Below are 15,776 nucleotides of genomic sequence, written 5' to 3' on the forward strand. Positions count from 1 at the left end.
CTACAATGCTAACAAGTGTACTAACTGTAATATTCACAATACTAATAAGTGTTGTGTTAAGAATTTCTACTACCCATGACAATAATTGTAAAAACAAATGTTCTACAATGTTAACAAGTGTACTGACTGTAATATTCACAATACTAGTAAGTGTTATGTTAACAATTTCTACTTCATACCACAATCATTGTAAAATGAAATCTTGCAACATCAGCAGGTGTTGTTCAGAATAGTTATACAACTCAAGGAAGTGTAGTGAGAGGAGTATTCACAACACTAATAAACATCGTGAAAATGTTTTCAACTACATAAACTAGATATTGTGAAACAGTTACTTTACAACATAAGTTTGTGTTGTCCAAGATAGTTCGACAATTCATACAAGTGTTGTGCAAATATTATTCATAATACTGGTAGTTGTTGTTGCATATGTTTCTATGATACGCTACTTATGTTGTCCACGATTGTTCTACAATACAAGCAAGAGTTGTGTCAGGTTATCAAAAAAAATCGAAAGAGAATCACAACATTGACAAACTATTGTCGAACCATGAATCACATCACCCTTTACAACACTTGTCAACCATTGTAGAAAAACTTGGACTTTCTACAATACCCCCGTTCCACAATGCATGAAATGGAGTTGTCGTAGGGGTACTGCAACTCTTATCTTGTGTCGTCAATGATGATTTTTCCCGTAGTGACTCTTGAAGGAGATGATGTGCCCACTCCGTTTTGTTTCACATTGGAAAAAAAGAAAAAAATAATATTTAATTAATGTCATTTTCACCATTATTATTATCTTGTTTTTATTTTCTTTTCGTTTAATAATATATATGTAACACAAGCAAATATTTGTGTATTCAATTCTTCAGTTCACTATGATGCGTGTCATTTTATACTTATCTTTACATGCAAAGAGATTTCAGTTGAATCATATATTTAAGTGGTGTTACCATCGGAAATCATCACAAATTTCGATTCTCTTTTTTTTTTCTTAATTTTATTTTTGAAGCATACATTTTATTAAAAGAAATTAGTTTATAATTAGTCGTGGGTACGTGGTATCCACGGAATCATGAAATAAAATTTGATTAATAAAAGATGGGATTGCCTGGTCCCATATTTTAGTTGATGAACTTCTTGTCTGACTTCCATCCGCCGCATGATTGGCCAACCCATCGGCTGCTTGATTTCCTTCTCTATAGTTATGCTGAATAGCAGCTTGCGGGATCTGATGAAATCTAAATTTTATTTCCTCAATCATTCCTGCTATCTGCCAAGGTGGAGGGGTAGAGAAAGTGATGATGCGCAATAGGTTTTCTGAGTCGGTTTCAAAGAGAACTTTTGGCCATTGTCTTTCTGTTGCTGTTCTTGAAGCCAAAAGCATAGCGTAAGTTTCCGCAGTTAATGCAGTTGTAATTCCCAGTGGTTGAGCTAGAGCCAATAACATTATTGCGTTTGAATCTCTGCAGATGAACCTTGCCCCTGCAAATCCTGGATGACCTCTGGCAGCTCCATCGGTGTTAATCTTGATCCAGTTGATGTTTGGAATGGACCATCCTACCGATATTGTTGATATCCTTTTGTCTCTTATTGGGTGGTTAAATAACGGTGTATCTCCTGGAATGATTGATAGAGAAGAGTGTAGAGCCCCTTAGTATTCTTGTTGCAGTTTTTGTGCCCAGGCTAGGATTTCTTCCGAAATTGTTTGCTTTTGTTGGTATATTAGATCATTCCTAGCCAGCCATAAGGTCCATAATAGAAAATAAAGAGGAGATTACAAATGTTGACGCAGGTTGTTGAAGGATTTGGGAAATGTTTGTTTGAGGTGTTAAGGTGAAAGCCGGTGGGTGAATTTTTAAGTTGATTGAATAAGGTGTTCCATGAATTAGTTGATGTTGGACAGTGAATTAGAAGGTGACTTGCCGATTCTGAATCTGTGTTGCATCTTGGGCATATGTCTGAGTTGGACAAATGGATATGATGTAAGAGAAAGAATATTGGTAAAGTCCACAAAAATTTGGTAGGTGGTAGAGGGGTGTGATTTGGTTGACCCTGGGTTAGACATTTGTATCCTGAAGAGGTAGTATAGTTTCCAGATTTTGAGTGTGGCCAAATAATTTTATCCTGGGGACTATTTTGGGGGAGGTGGATGTTTATGATTTTTTGGATTATAGGATTGAGAAGAGTGTTTAATTTTTCATGGTTCCAGGAATGGGATATTGGGTCGATGATATCCGCTACCATTCGGATTGGGTAGCATTGTGTTGGGTCTTGATTTGTTGAATGTGGAATCCAATTGGCTTCTATTGGGGTTTATAGTCCATTCCAATACAATGAAATATTAAATGTTGCATGATAGGGACAATTGATGCCAGTTGTCTACATTGAAAACCGGAGAAGGAGGGTATAAAATTAATGCCTTATAGTAGTATTGGTTGTTGATCAAGATACTTTGCACTGAAGAGACTTCCGCAGATAGAGTTAGGTTGTCATGTAGACTCTTATTTTTCTTTAGTTTTTGTATCCGTTTATTTTGTATTAGCGGTAGCAACAATTACCACTAAATTACGCAATCAGTGATCATTTCAATTATCATTGATCTGCGATAAATACGATTATTCCTGAATCACGCAGCCACTAATATTTTCAATTGAAAAATATGTCACAACTATTGATATTGCATTTTGCACTAGATACAATAAGTAGATGTTAAAAATATACTAACAACAACAAGTTATTGGAAAACAATGAATTAAAAAAAATGAATTTGAAAGTTTTATAAGAAAACTAGGTATCACCCCGGTCTACGATCGGGATTCAACCTTTTTCCGAGTTTGGTTTATTGTTTGGTCAGTTTGTCAGTATGCTCACACAAAATTTTAGTCCACATGTAATGATCAGGTCGTGTATAGTTAGTTGGGTAATAGTAGCCGGAGACGATGGCCCGGCCGAAAACCCTTTTCTGAATTTGGTTTATTGTTTGGTCAGCCGGTCAGTATGCTCACAAAATTTTTTAATCAGCATGTACTGATCGGTCGTGTTTAGTTGGTCGGTTGATAGCAGCCCCGGCCGTTGTAAAATAATAAGGTCTCAGCCATATATACAATAAGGTTTAGTTGGAAAATAATAAGGTCTCAGCCATATATACAATGGACGGACATATATATACACAACAGACGGATGTAAATGTATCTTTGTTATATAGATCAGTATGGGATGTAGTCGAAGTGTTTTGTTGGTCGGATCGCCGAGACCATAGGTTTAGAAAATTTATGATCAAATGCAGTCACACAATTAAATGTAGCACTAATTAAATTTAAATCCAGGAGATTGAGTGGATAAGTTAGCCAGGACCTACGTTTATTAAATCAATATTTAATATTAATGTTAACTATTTTTAATTTGAAAACTAAATTAGATTAAAAAGTCTAATCATATTAGGAAACTTAGTCATTCTTGTAATATAGAGAAAGAATGAAAGAGACACAAAGTAGAGGGGAAGAAAGAAGGGAGAAATTCTATTCATTGGTACAATAGACAAACATTAGAGCCTCTATTTATAGGGCTAGACATAAGGGCATCCCAGTAATAAACGAGATTTATCCTAAATATTCTTAACATAATTACACGTTTATAACACTCCCCCTGATGACATTGTGCCTAAGATAATTGTCTTGTTAAAAACCTTGTCAGGAAACTCCAAAAGGACAAAACCTGATCGAAGGGAAAAGAGTACAATTGAGAAAACTTAGAAAAGATTTGGACACGCAGATGTTGCCTCATTAAAACCTTGACAAGAAAAAACCCAGTGGGACAAAACTTTGACGAAGGAAAAAGAGTACAACGTGATAGTCCAGTAAAATACCTTTTACTATGATGTTCCCCCTGATAAGTACTTCGGTTAAATCTTGACTTGCAAATCTTCGAGTCGACATTTTCCCAATTTCGATGAACGAATTTCTTGAATGCTAGAGATAGTAACGCTTTCGTGAGAAATATGCTAGTTGATGAAATTTTCTTGTGTGTTAGTCTTCTAATAGTAGTGTTCTCGAGTCTTCATGCTTCTTTCAAATACATTAAGTACTTGTGTCTTGGATTGTTGATTTCTTGGAGATGATTTGCAGAAATAGTTGATGTAGTTTCTTCAACAAAGTGCTAAGATATGAATATCTTATAATACGTGAACAAAAAATTGTATTTGTTAGAAGGAAATCTAAATTAGGAGATGATTAAGTTAATTTGGTTCAATCAAATGTGGGCATCCACTAAACAGCAAAATTTATACAACTCCCCCTTGGATGACCATCATGTTGAATTAAATTGTCTCACTAAAACCTTGCCAGTAAAACCCAATGGGAAAAAAATATGGGCGAAGGAAAAAGAGCACAAATATCAACATTCTTGATAGAAATTTAAACGTTTACGAGATGTTACCTCGTTAAAACCTTGTCAGGAAAACCACATGGGACAAAACCTGAACAAAAGAAAAAGAGTACAACTTTTGACGTAAATATCGATGCTAACCCAACCATATGAGTTTTACAAAAGACAAGCATCAATAACTCTAGTCTATATCAAAGACGAGTTTACGCTAGCATAATTCTAACTGCAGATTTAAGAAAAGAAAAGAAAAGAAAAGAAAAGAAAATAGAATTTATGCGGCAAAAACATGGATTTTTGTGTTTCTAAGGACTCCTCAAGAGACCTATAACGTTGAAATCATCAACTAATTAATCCAGATTTTTGATTTTGTATCGAATTTCTAAAAACACATAGAGGATTGTTCAACCTGACATAATCGATTCAGGTGGCTGCCAAAATATAATTTCGATCCTATAAGGATTACAAATATGAATATGTTCTATGGATACATACGAGTCATTCAAAGACTACCACGCAAAATGCATCATGTAAAGAGAACTATTATTAAACCAATCCTAGGTTTGAGAAAAAATAAAACCCTCAAATCGGTTTTACAATGAAAATATTTCTCATATGAAGACGCAATATGACTACACCAACCTGTAATTAATATAGGCTTGGCATGTTTAAGGTGTTAAGTTTGGATCCAAAATTGCATCAATCGAGAAATTAATCTAACCTAACTTGAATTGTGTACCAACCAATCACATATGTCGATATTCCTCTGCATAGGGGTTCATAACCACCATCATTTATTTCAGTTTATGATGACCTAACAGAATTCTCTGGTGTATACACACTTTGAAAAATTCAAATTACTATTACCAGTTCCCACGGGAATTATAATCTCATCCTCTTCAAATGAGTAGAGATATTAATTTTGAGAATGTGAATCATATTATGATAGGCTCTATCGGAGCACTATCTGTAGCATGTAGCAAAACGCTACATTTTTGATAGAAGTGATTGGATTTGCCTTCTCAAACGACATTAGCTTATGGAAAAGCTAAATGAGATAATTTCACGCCTATTATTTAATGGCGTATTTATCGATTTGATTTAATGGGAGAGAAATTGATATAACTTTAGTTAATTAACACCAGCTTTTGATAGTGTATATAGTCTCCCCTAATTTTGGCGGAAATAATTGTATCTCATATACGAAATCAAGTTTCGTAAAGTATTATCCGATAATTCAGGACATATACGTACTTAGAATAATTTCTGGATTTTAACAATACCAGGTTGGACAGTAGATACTGAATCCAGGAATCATTAAAAATTATCCGAAAAATGTAATCCACTTGATATACAAATTGAACAAAGCATGAATTTTATTGGTTACAACCAAAAGATATAAAATATGCAAATAAGTCTCCAAATAATTCCATGACCTCAACGACATGAGATTGTGGACACTTTATTTTTCAAAAGAAATTAAATTCAAGATCAATATACTGTAGTCACTACAAGGACTAATAATACTTGCTAACAAGCCAGGTGCGCACCCTTTAATCTTTAGTGTCCAATTCCATCCACAAGTGAAATTATTTTAAAATTTTGAAGATCTACCATGAAAAAAAATTTCTCAATATCCTTTAAGAATGTAACAATTCATCTTTTAATTGATGTTTGCAATTGTTATTATCACAATAACGATACTTTATGCTTTAGGATCTATAGGGAAAAACCAAATCAATAAGTTTATATGATTCTTTTTAAGAAAATAAAGAAATCATTTTCGTTATTGAATTTAGAAAAATCCATATGGTTTCCGGTAAGAAATAGAAACCAACGGTATTGGCAGAGAAAAAAAAACAAAAACCAAATTATATTGGTATCTCATATAAGAGATAGAGAAAACCAATACCAGTTTGTTTGTACGATTCATGAAAATCGTATCGACGAAGAAAGAAAAAAAATTATTGTCATGTAGTCATCGCATAGGGAGAATCCACTTTGTGGTTAAACGAATGGTTTCTTGTAAAGGGATAGAAACCGGTGTGTGGGTAAAATACCCGATGACCACGTGTCAACATCTCAAGGGATGAATACATGATGAGATGATAAGGTAGGAGCACCGAATCATTCTCTAAAAAGGAGAAATTGTCTCAGTCGAGGCAACTGCACAGGCGCCACATGAATGACGCGTGTAGGTAAAGGTCTAATCCGCTCAGACGATCAAGTCTAAAAAGCAAGACCACATTTAATGAAGGATAAAAACAAGACAGGGGTAGTTGCACATCGTGACGGAAGACTCGGACGATCTATACTACTACCCCGAGGAAATAGAGCGCGAGGTTCTCCACAGAAGGCCAACACGATCCAGGGGAGAGCGAGATAACTTGGAGGGAGAACCAAGCAAGCCATCACGAGGGATAGTATAGAGCCATACCGAGGGAACCAGCACGATGGAAGATAGCTCATCCAGCTCGGACGATCAGCCATCACGAGTTTATTTAGACTATTAATACCAGTCCATGTACAAGGAGATGGACAACTTATGTAGTATTAGATGGTCTTTCTACAGAGAATTCCTGAGAGAGATCTAGACGGAGAAAAAGTGATGAATCTAGAAGATATCTGTAACACTTTCAAGGGTAAGACCTTATAATCAATAAGAAAACATCTTCTTCTCCGTGGACGTAGGTCTTCAAAGCCGAACCACATTATATGCTTGTGTTAATCTTTACATTTCATGCTCTTTACATCTTGTTCATATTGAATCTTGTATGTTTAAGTAGTTTGTAGTCTTTAATTTCACTTGGGTGTAGTAGTCAGAAAAGATGCAACTACATTTTGGCGCTAGAAACATGGAGGTATGAAGATCTAATCTACCTCCCTAATAACAACACTATATTGGTTTTCATAATATCTGTAAGAGAAGTGTTTTCACACTACTAAGTAGGTTTCTGTCGAGATAAATGAGTTGAGATCGGACTCAAAAATGATCTTCACGATCTAAGAAGTCTAGTAGAACCTCAAAATCAACATATCTACAATTTTATGCCGTTTTTCTTTAAGATTTCTTGTTATTTTCAAGTTTTTTAAGCCTTCCACAAGTAGCTCAGGAGATTTGCAGATCGGAGCAAATATGGAGCTTCAAATGCTTCGGTGCTCAAACGATCTCCTCCATGAAAGATCTGGGAAGAGATGCTAGTCAGTAAGTTACATAAGGAAATCACCTTATGAGAGTTGAAAAGACGAATTTTTCATGATGTTCATCATCAAACTCAACATAATCTCCGATCTCCTTCTTAAAAGTCTAAGTTTAAGTCAAGGGGAGGAATTAATGAGTATATAATCATTCATCAAACTCTAAGTTTGTTTGAAATCAAAAGTTAAAAGATGATGAGGTATATTTCTTAGAATGGGAAAACGTACTCAATCGTCATAATTAGATTCTTTCCCTTTAAGGGTATGGTGTGTTGAAGGAGATATTACCTCGAAAAAAGGGGACTGGAAAAACACCTTTTTCTCCATCATCAACACCTCATGAAAAGAGGGAATGTTTTGACATTTTCACATGTCTCCAAAACTTACTGCAAAGTCTTCTTGTACTGAAATGTCCGGTCTGAACTATGGCTTAGTAATTGCACGTGACCTGCAAACTTAGGGTCCCACTTTTCTGAAGAAAAGACAAATTAAGTATTATTGCATATGTTGCAGGGAAGGTATTGGTTACACGACGATCTGCTCGCGTGATCCAAGGTGAAAATGGTGGAGCCCAAACAGAAGGACTCGACGACACGGAGCAAGGAGAAGCTCTGGTCCCAGACGAGGGACAACCCGATGACCAGTATCGGGAAGGACTAACTGATAATTCTAGATCCGAAGGAGAGGGAAACCCCTTCGAGAAGCATGATGACATCCATCTTACTCAAACAGGAGGGTTGAATCGCTTGCCAAGGCAAGTAGTAAACACTGAGGTCAAGAGGGACAACCCTTCAGATCTCGCCGATGCTAATGCTGCCATAGCAGCCATCCTGAAAGCCTAAAGAGCTCAGGGTGAGAAAATGGTGAAACTCGAAAGGCGTAGCAGGAGGATAAATTGGAAAGCCAAGAAGAAGGTGACACTCACTACTATCGACGAAATCCCAGAGGAGAAAATTCCCTTTGGACAGCTACAAGATGACAAACGCATTAACGTCCCTGACACCTCAAACGAGGAAACAACGGATCGGTTTACTAAGGGGAGCCAAGGTGATCTTGACCACAAGGATAGTCCATCCGAAAGGTCCTCAGACGTTAATCCCAAAGGAAGGCGAGAAGAGGACCAAATCGACGAATTCCAAATTCACCATGAGACCGAGAATATCGCAGTCACAATCCCCAAACAATTAGAGAGCTTGAGGATAACTCGTCCCAGAATTATGTCTATGGTGACAACCAAAAGGAACCGAAAACGGAAATGACTTCTGTGAATACCATCAGTTCCATAGCCACACGACAGACTCGTATAACGGCTTAAAGAAAGCGCCACGAGGTATGACAAGCGAGGGAACGCTCGTCGGGGCACCCATACATCGTGTGGAACTCCCCCGCGGGATACAATACCTAGGCTTCAATACCATATCACACTCGGAGATTACCACCCCCATACTAGAAAGAAACATTACAGGGCGTATCCACAAGCGCAACTTCAAAGGTGATGAAGTTTTCAGTATATCCAGAGAACCCCCAATGGCGGAGTGGATGAAACTCCCCATAATCTTTTCAGCATCCGAGGCACCAGAAGGAGGACACAACCACAACGATCCTCTAGTGGTCACGATGGCCATTGCACTCCCAGAGCACGAGGGAGAGGAAGCAAGAAATATAGCACTACCATGGGCAATTCCCAAAATCTTGATTGGTGGCGGTAGCTCAGTAGAGACCTTGTTCTATGAAACATTCAAACAGATAGGTCTCAAAGACGACTGTCTCATACCCACTGCTTATAATATATTTGGCTTCAACGGGTCATCAACTCGCCCGAAAGGTGAGATAACGTTAGAAATTCGAGTGGGAAAGATTCTCACCCTAACCACCTTCTGCATGATAGATGTCTTATCACCTTACACAGCCATCGTGGGGTGATCCTGGGTCCATGGGATCAAAGGAGTAGCATCGACCTACCATCAAAGACTAAGATTCCTTACGCCTGATGGGGTGGAAGAAATCACTGGAGATCCCGGAGAAGCAAAGTACTGCTATCGGATAGAAGTTCAATACGAAAAGAACAAAGTAAACTCTGCCAGAGCAAAAAAGAGGCGAGCTAAGAATTCCAAACACCAAGCCGAAATCGATGCCTACATAGCTAGAACCAACGAGGTAATACGGTTAGGAAACGAATTCGTGACAGACAAAGACCTCCCATCGGACTCACCCATGGGACCCGTCCAGAACCTCTCCGATATAGGGGAGCTCAAATCAAATTTCTCGACCGCAGAGCCAACCAAATAGGTCAATATCATAACACCCGAAAATCCGGGTATGATAAAAATAGGAACACTCCTCGACGAGGAAGAATAAGAGAAACTAATACAAGTTCTAAGTGAATATTCCGATGTCTTTGCATGGCGCATGGAAGATATGTCGGGAATAGACCCCCAAGTATGCAGTCATCACCTAAAAATCGATCCCAAGCATAAGCCCATGCGGCAAAAAATGAGGAAGGTGGCACCGGAATATCATGAAGCCATCCAAAATGAATTAAAGAAAATGGAAGCAGCAGGGGTGATACGAGAAGTACAATATCCAACATGGATATCTAACATGGTAATCGTACCAAAGAATAACGGAGGAGTATGGATCTGTATTGACTTTAGCGATCTTAACAAAGCTTGTCCCAAAGACAACTTCCCACTCCCTAACATCGACCAACTCGTGGAGGCAACCTCAGGATATGGATTGGTATCTCTCATGGATGGATACTCTGGCTATAACCAGATCCCCCTCGCCGAGGAAGATCAAGAGAATACCGCCTTCTTCACTCCCCGTGGCCTATACTGCTACACCAAAATGCCATTCATGCTAAAAAACGCAGGGGCCACATACCAAAGAATGGTGGAAAAGATGTTTGACGATTGGATACATAAAACCCTAGAGGTATATGTAGACGATATGCTTTCTAAGAGAAAGCTCCCACAAGATCATGCACACGATCTTAAAGAACTCTTCACACAAATGAGAAAATTTAACATGAAGATCAATCCAGCAAAGTGTGCCTTCGGAGTGACCTCAGGTAAATTCTTGGGCTACCTAGTCACCAAACGAGGAATTGAGGTCGACCCAGAGAAGGTACGATCTATAGTAGAAATGCCCTCCCTATCCACGATCAAAGACGTGCAAAGGCTAAATGGCAGACTGGCGGCCTTTGGTAGATTTATCGCCCTATCCTCCAACAAATGCAGAGACTTCTTCAATACCTTAAAAAATGGTGAAAAATTTTCATGGACAAGTGCCTGTGAGGAAGCTTTCCAAAAAATCAAGGAACATTTGGCAACCTTGCCAATTATCCAAAAACCCAACCCGGGTAAAAATCTCTACATCTATCTATCGGCGACCAATACTTCGATCAGTGCAGTACTCACTTGCATAGATGCAGAAGTAAAACAACAAATTTATTTCATAAAACAAAACTCTGACATCAGCTGAGAAAAACTATTCAAAGATCGAGAAGATCGTACTATCTTTGGTCTACGCAACACAAAAGCTGTGTACTTATATCCATGCGCACACTGTGATAGTCATCACAAAGGCCCCCATAGAGTCTGTGCTCGATCATGCTGAGAGAGCGGGAAGAATTTCCAAATGGGGAGCCCAAATCAAACAATTTGGTGTCAAATACCAAGCCCAAATGGCAATCAAGACCCAGGTGGTCGCAGACTTCCTGGCCGATTTCCCAATCGACGATGCTGACGAAATCGAGGAAATCCCAGGAATGGAAGATGAACTAGATGAACCTCTCGAACTACTTTTCTCCGAGGACCACAGCCGATGGGAAGTCTTCGTCGATGGGTCGTGTAACTCGGAAGGATCAGGCATCAGAATAGTTTTTACAACCCCAACTCGCCAAAGAATCGTCTATAGCTTAAGGCTCGAATTCCCCGCCACCAACAATATCGTTGAGTACGAGGCAGTAATACATGCTCTCCGAGTAATCATCGTGTTTGGCATCCATAACGTACGTCTGACAAGTGATTCCCAACTCATTTTCAGACATATAGACGGAACGTACAAAGCCTCAGACCCATATTTGCAGTGATACCGCCAACTCGCCAAACATTACATTGAACAAATACCAAACATCACGTTCCGCCACTTAAATCGAATCAACAACATATATGCTGACGCTTTAGCATTCATATATTCTATGACAGTAAACCTTGAGGCTACCAATGTCAGAGTTGAAAGGGTCTTACTCCCTTCCATTCCCTTGGAAGGAAACATGGACATCCTCGTTGTAGACTCAGTGGCCCAGGAAGAAAGTTTACCAGAGGATGACTGGAGGACACCAATCATCAAGTATCTAGCTAACGGATACCTCCCAATCGATCAATTAATTGCACACAAGATAATATCAAGGTCTGGAAACTACCAACTCCGGGATGGTGTGTTATACAAACAGTCCTACCTTGGACCTCTTCTTATATGCCTCTCGTTTGTAGAAGGGCAAAGCATATTAAAGTAAATACATTATGGTTACGCAGGAAACCATAGTGGAGGACGATCCCTCGCTCACAAAGCGAGACTTCAGGGATATTTTTGGCCTCGCATGAACGAGGACTCAAAACAAATGGCAAAAACTTGCATCGAGTGCCAAAAATTTGGCAAAAGGAGGCATGCACCCTCAATGGACTTAAAGTACGTCCTAAGCCCTTGTCCATTCGCCAAATGGGGGTTGATATTGTCGTACCCCTCAGAGCCGGTACGGGACAAAGGAAATATTTAATTGTGTCCACAGACTACTTCACCAAATGGGTGGAAGCCTCAGCTCTAAGACACATCAGAGACCACGATGTCTTTAAGTTCCTCTTCGAGCATATCATATGTCATTTCGGTATCCCAACCGCAATTGTATCTGATAATAGGGCCCAACTCCGAGGTAAAAACATCGACCTTCTCTTTAACTGTTTCAAGATCAGAAAAAACAAATCCACATCGATCTATCCTAAGAGTAATGGCCAGGCAGAGGCCACAAATAAGACCATCGCCGACATACTCAAAAACAAACATGAAGGATACAGAGCTAATTGGTGTGAACAGTTGCAAAATGTCTTATGGGCCTATCGGACTACCAAGAGGGAAGAAACAGGAATGTCCCCCTTCGCCCTCACATATGGCACGGAGGCAATCATACCAACAGAGGCAATGATCACCACAACGAAGACCGAGGCATGGGAGAAGAACCTGACTTCAGATATGATACTCTCCAAGTTAGAAGACTTGGAAGAAAATAGAGAGATCGCTCTCCAAACAATAGAAAACTACCACAGAAGATTGTCTCGGGAATACAAAAAACGTGTTCACCTGAGACAATTCAGCCCAGGCGATAAAGTTTGGCGCGAGATCCCACATTACCAGCGCGAGTCAGGCAAATTTGCACCCATATGGGAAGGTCCATTAACAGTCCTAGCTAAGGCGGCAGATGGAGCATACAGATTGCTCAAATCTGACGGCGAAGAACTTGAACGCCCATGGAACATCAAATACGTAAAAGCTTACAACGCTTAGAGGGACCACCAAAAGGTCCTAGAATGGGGCATGCTCCCTACTTGAACATGGGTCACAGAACCTTTCTAGAATGTACTAAACTCTCTTTTTCAAAATAATAAAATTGCTCCTTTTGTCGTAATGTTTTTTTCTTTTCTTTTTGTTTTATTTTTTCTTTGTTTTCAAACATTTTTTCTCTTACCAATTTGTCTATTACTTTATCTCATATTTTCATTCCAACTAAATCCCATACACCACTATGGCACGGTGTTAGCCACACCTTACATTCTCTTAGAATGATGCAGGTACTTTACCTAAGCTACCCGACACGGACACAGACCTACGGTAATGCCATCACGATCGCAAAATTGGGTGATGTCCTCTACATGAGGAGATACCCAGCATCGAGATACTTTCCCTTGACTGGGGCAAGTATCACTCGACCGAGGTATTACCCTCCAAGTCACAAGGAGGAATCATAGCCCAAAGGAAGGGACAAAAACAAAAAAACGAGAGCGAGAAGGAAAAAAATCCTATGTATAATAAATCCAATATTGTAAGTAGTGTCTTATCCAAATACAGGAACTGATCACTCCTTGGCTTTGACATCCATAATTGGACTAACATTACATACGACAAAATCCTCAGAGCCATGCGTTTAATTACACAAAACAATCAAATACACAAACTCTGAACAGAACAGATACACAAATTACATAACGTCCTCGGACAGGAGCATCACACTCACACCTCGCTTGGAGCAACACGCCTTCACCTTACCAATTCCTCGTCCGAGACACAAACGATGAGCAGGAGAAAAATCTTTGGGACACCTTACCCAATCAACCACCTCTCCATGCATACCACCAGCCTCCGGCGATACGGCATAAAACAGGGGCAAGGTATATATACATACGTTTAAACACAGAAACAGTATTTTATACCCCAGCGCCTCCAGCAGCAAACGTTTCTAAAACGTGCAGACACGCGCACAACATAAAATGTTCCCAAGACCAATCGCAGGAAGAAACACAATTTACGAAGTGTTTCCAAGCTTGCCGGTAAAAGGAAAAACAGTATAAATACGAAATCCCATAACAGGAGGTTCAGTCACTTGGCAAACAGATGAGGCTAATGACGTTATGCGAAAAAGTAAGTCTCTCTGAAAAGACAGTGGTGATGATCTAGAATCAGGAGCAAGAAAAACCGAAGTAACGCATAAATGAGAGGACATACCATCATGATGAACATATGAACAACCACCCCGCTCCCATGGAGGACGAGGAGGAAAAAATTCAATATACATCAGAAAAAAGAATGGGGGGAAATGAAACTCATACCCTCATCAGCACCCTTCTTAAATAGAAGAGGAAATCCTCGAAAAAACCAACTCTTCCAAACTCAAGAAGGTCAAAGGCGCGGCAAATTAGGCGATAAGAATCCTGGAGGGAAAGGCGCCCTGTCCCAGAAAATCTAAGATAAACCGACAGGAATCTTAGAAGGGGATGACAAGTACACACGTGGCGAAAAGGTGGGATGGTTACATAGTTTTCTTCCCATCATGCCCTCGGCAAGTTGCAAAGAAAAGGAGCAAAATGTGTGGGTAAAATACCCGATGACCACGTGTCAACATCTCAAGGGATGAATACATGATGAGATGATAAGGTAGGAGAACCAAATCATTCTCTAAAAATGAGGATTTGTCTCAGTCGAGGCAACTGCACAGGCGCCACATGAATGACGCGTATAGGTAAAGGTCTAATCCGCTCAGACGATCAAGTCTAAAAAGCAAGACCGCATTTAATGAAGGATAAGAACAGGACAGGGGTAGTTGCACATCATGACGGAAGACTCAGACGATCTATACTACTACCTCGAGGCAATAGAGCGCGAGGTTCTCCACAGAAGGCCAACACGATCCAGGGGAGAGCGAGATAACTCGGAGGGAGAACCAAGCAAGCCATCACGAGGGATAGTATATAGCCAGCCCGAGGGAACCAGCATGACGGAAGACAGCTCACCCAGCTCGGACGATCAAGCCATCACGAGTTTATTTAGACTATAAATACCAGTCCATGTACAAGGAGATGGACAACTTATGTAGTATTAGATGGTCTTTCTACAGAGAATTCCTGAGAGAGATCTAGACGGAGAGAAAGTGAGGAATCTAGAAGATATTTGTAACACTTTCAAGGGTAAGACCTTATAATCAATAAGAAAACATCTTCTTCTCCGTGGACGTAGGTCTTCAAGGCCGAACCACGTTATATGCTTGTGTTAATCTTTGCATTTCATGCTCTTTACATCTTGTTCATATTGAATCTTGTATGTTTAAGTAGTTTGTAGTCTTTAATTTCACTTGGGTGTAGTAGTCAGAAAAGATGCAACTACAACCGGAAAAAAAAATCACATGATCTTTAAACGAATGGTTTCTTGTAAAGGGATAGATACCGGGAAAAAAAAATCACATGATCTTCATCCAGTGGACGAAGATACCAAGTTTAATTGGCCGGAGGTTTATGAAAACCATGCATGTGAAACATGATTAGTTACCGTAAAGTTAACCAAACATGCGATAACACCAATTTTTGGTGATTATAGTTTTATTAGGGGAATAGAGGAATAGAAACTATAAACCTAACATGGATTCT

The sequence above is a fragment of the Papaver somniferum genome, chromosome 1, assembly GCF_003573695.1.
Source record: "Papaver somniferum cultivar HN1 chromosome 1, ASM357369v1, whole genome shotgun sequence".
Classification (NCBI taxonomy): domain Eukaryota; kingdom Viridiplantae; phylum Streptophyta; class Magnoliopsida; order Ranunculales; family Papaveraceae; genus Papaver; species Papaver somniferum.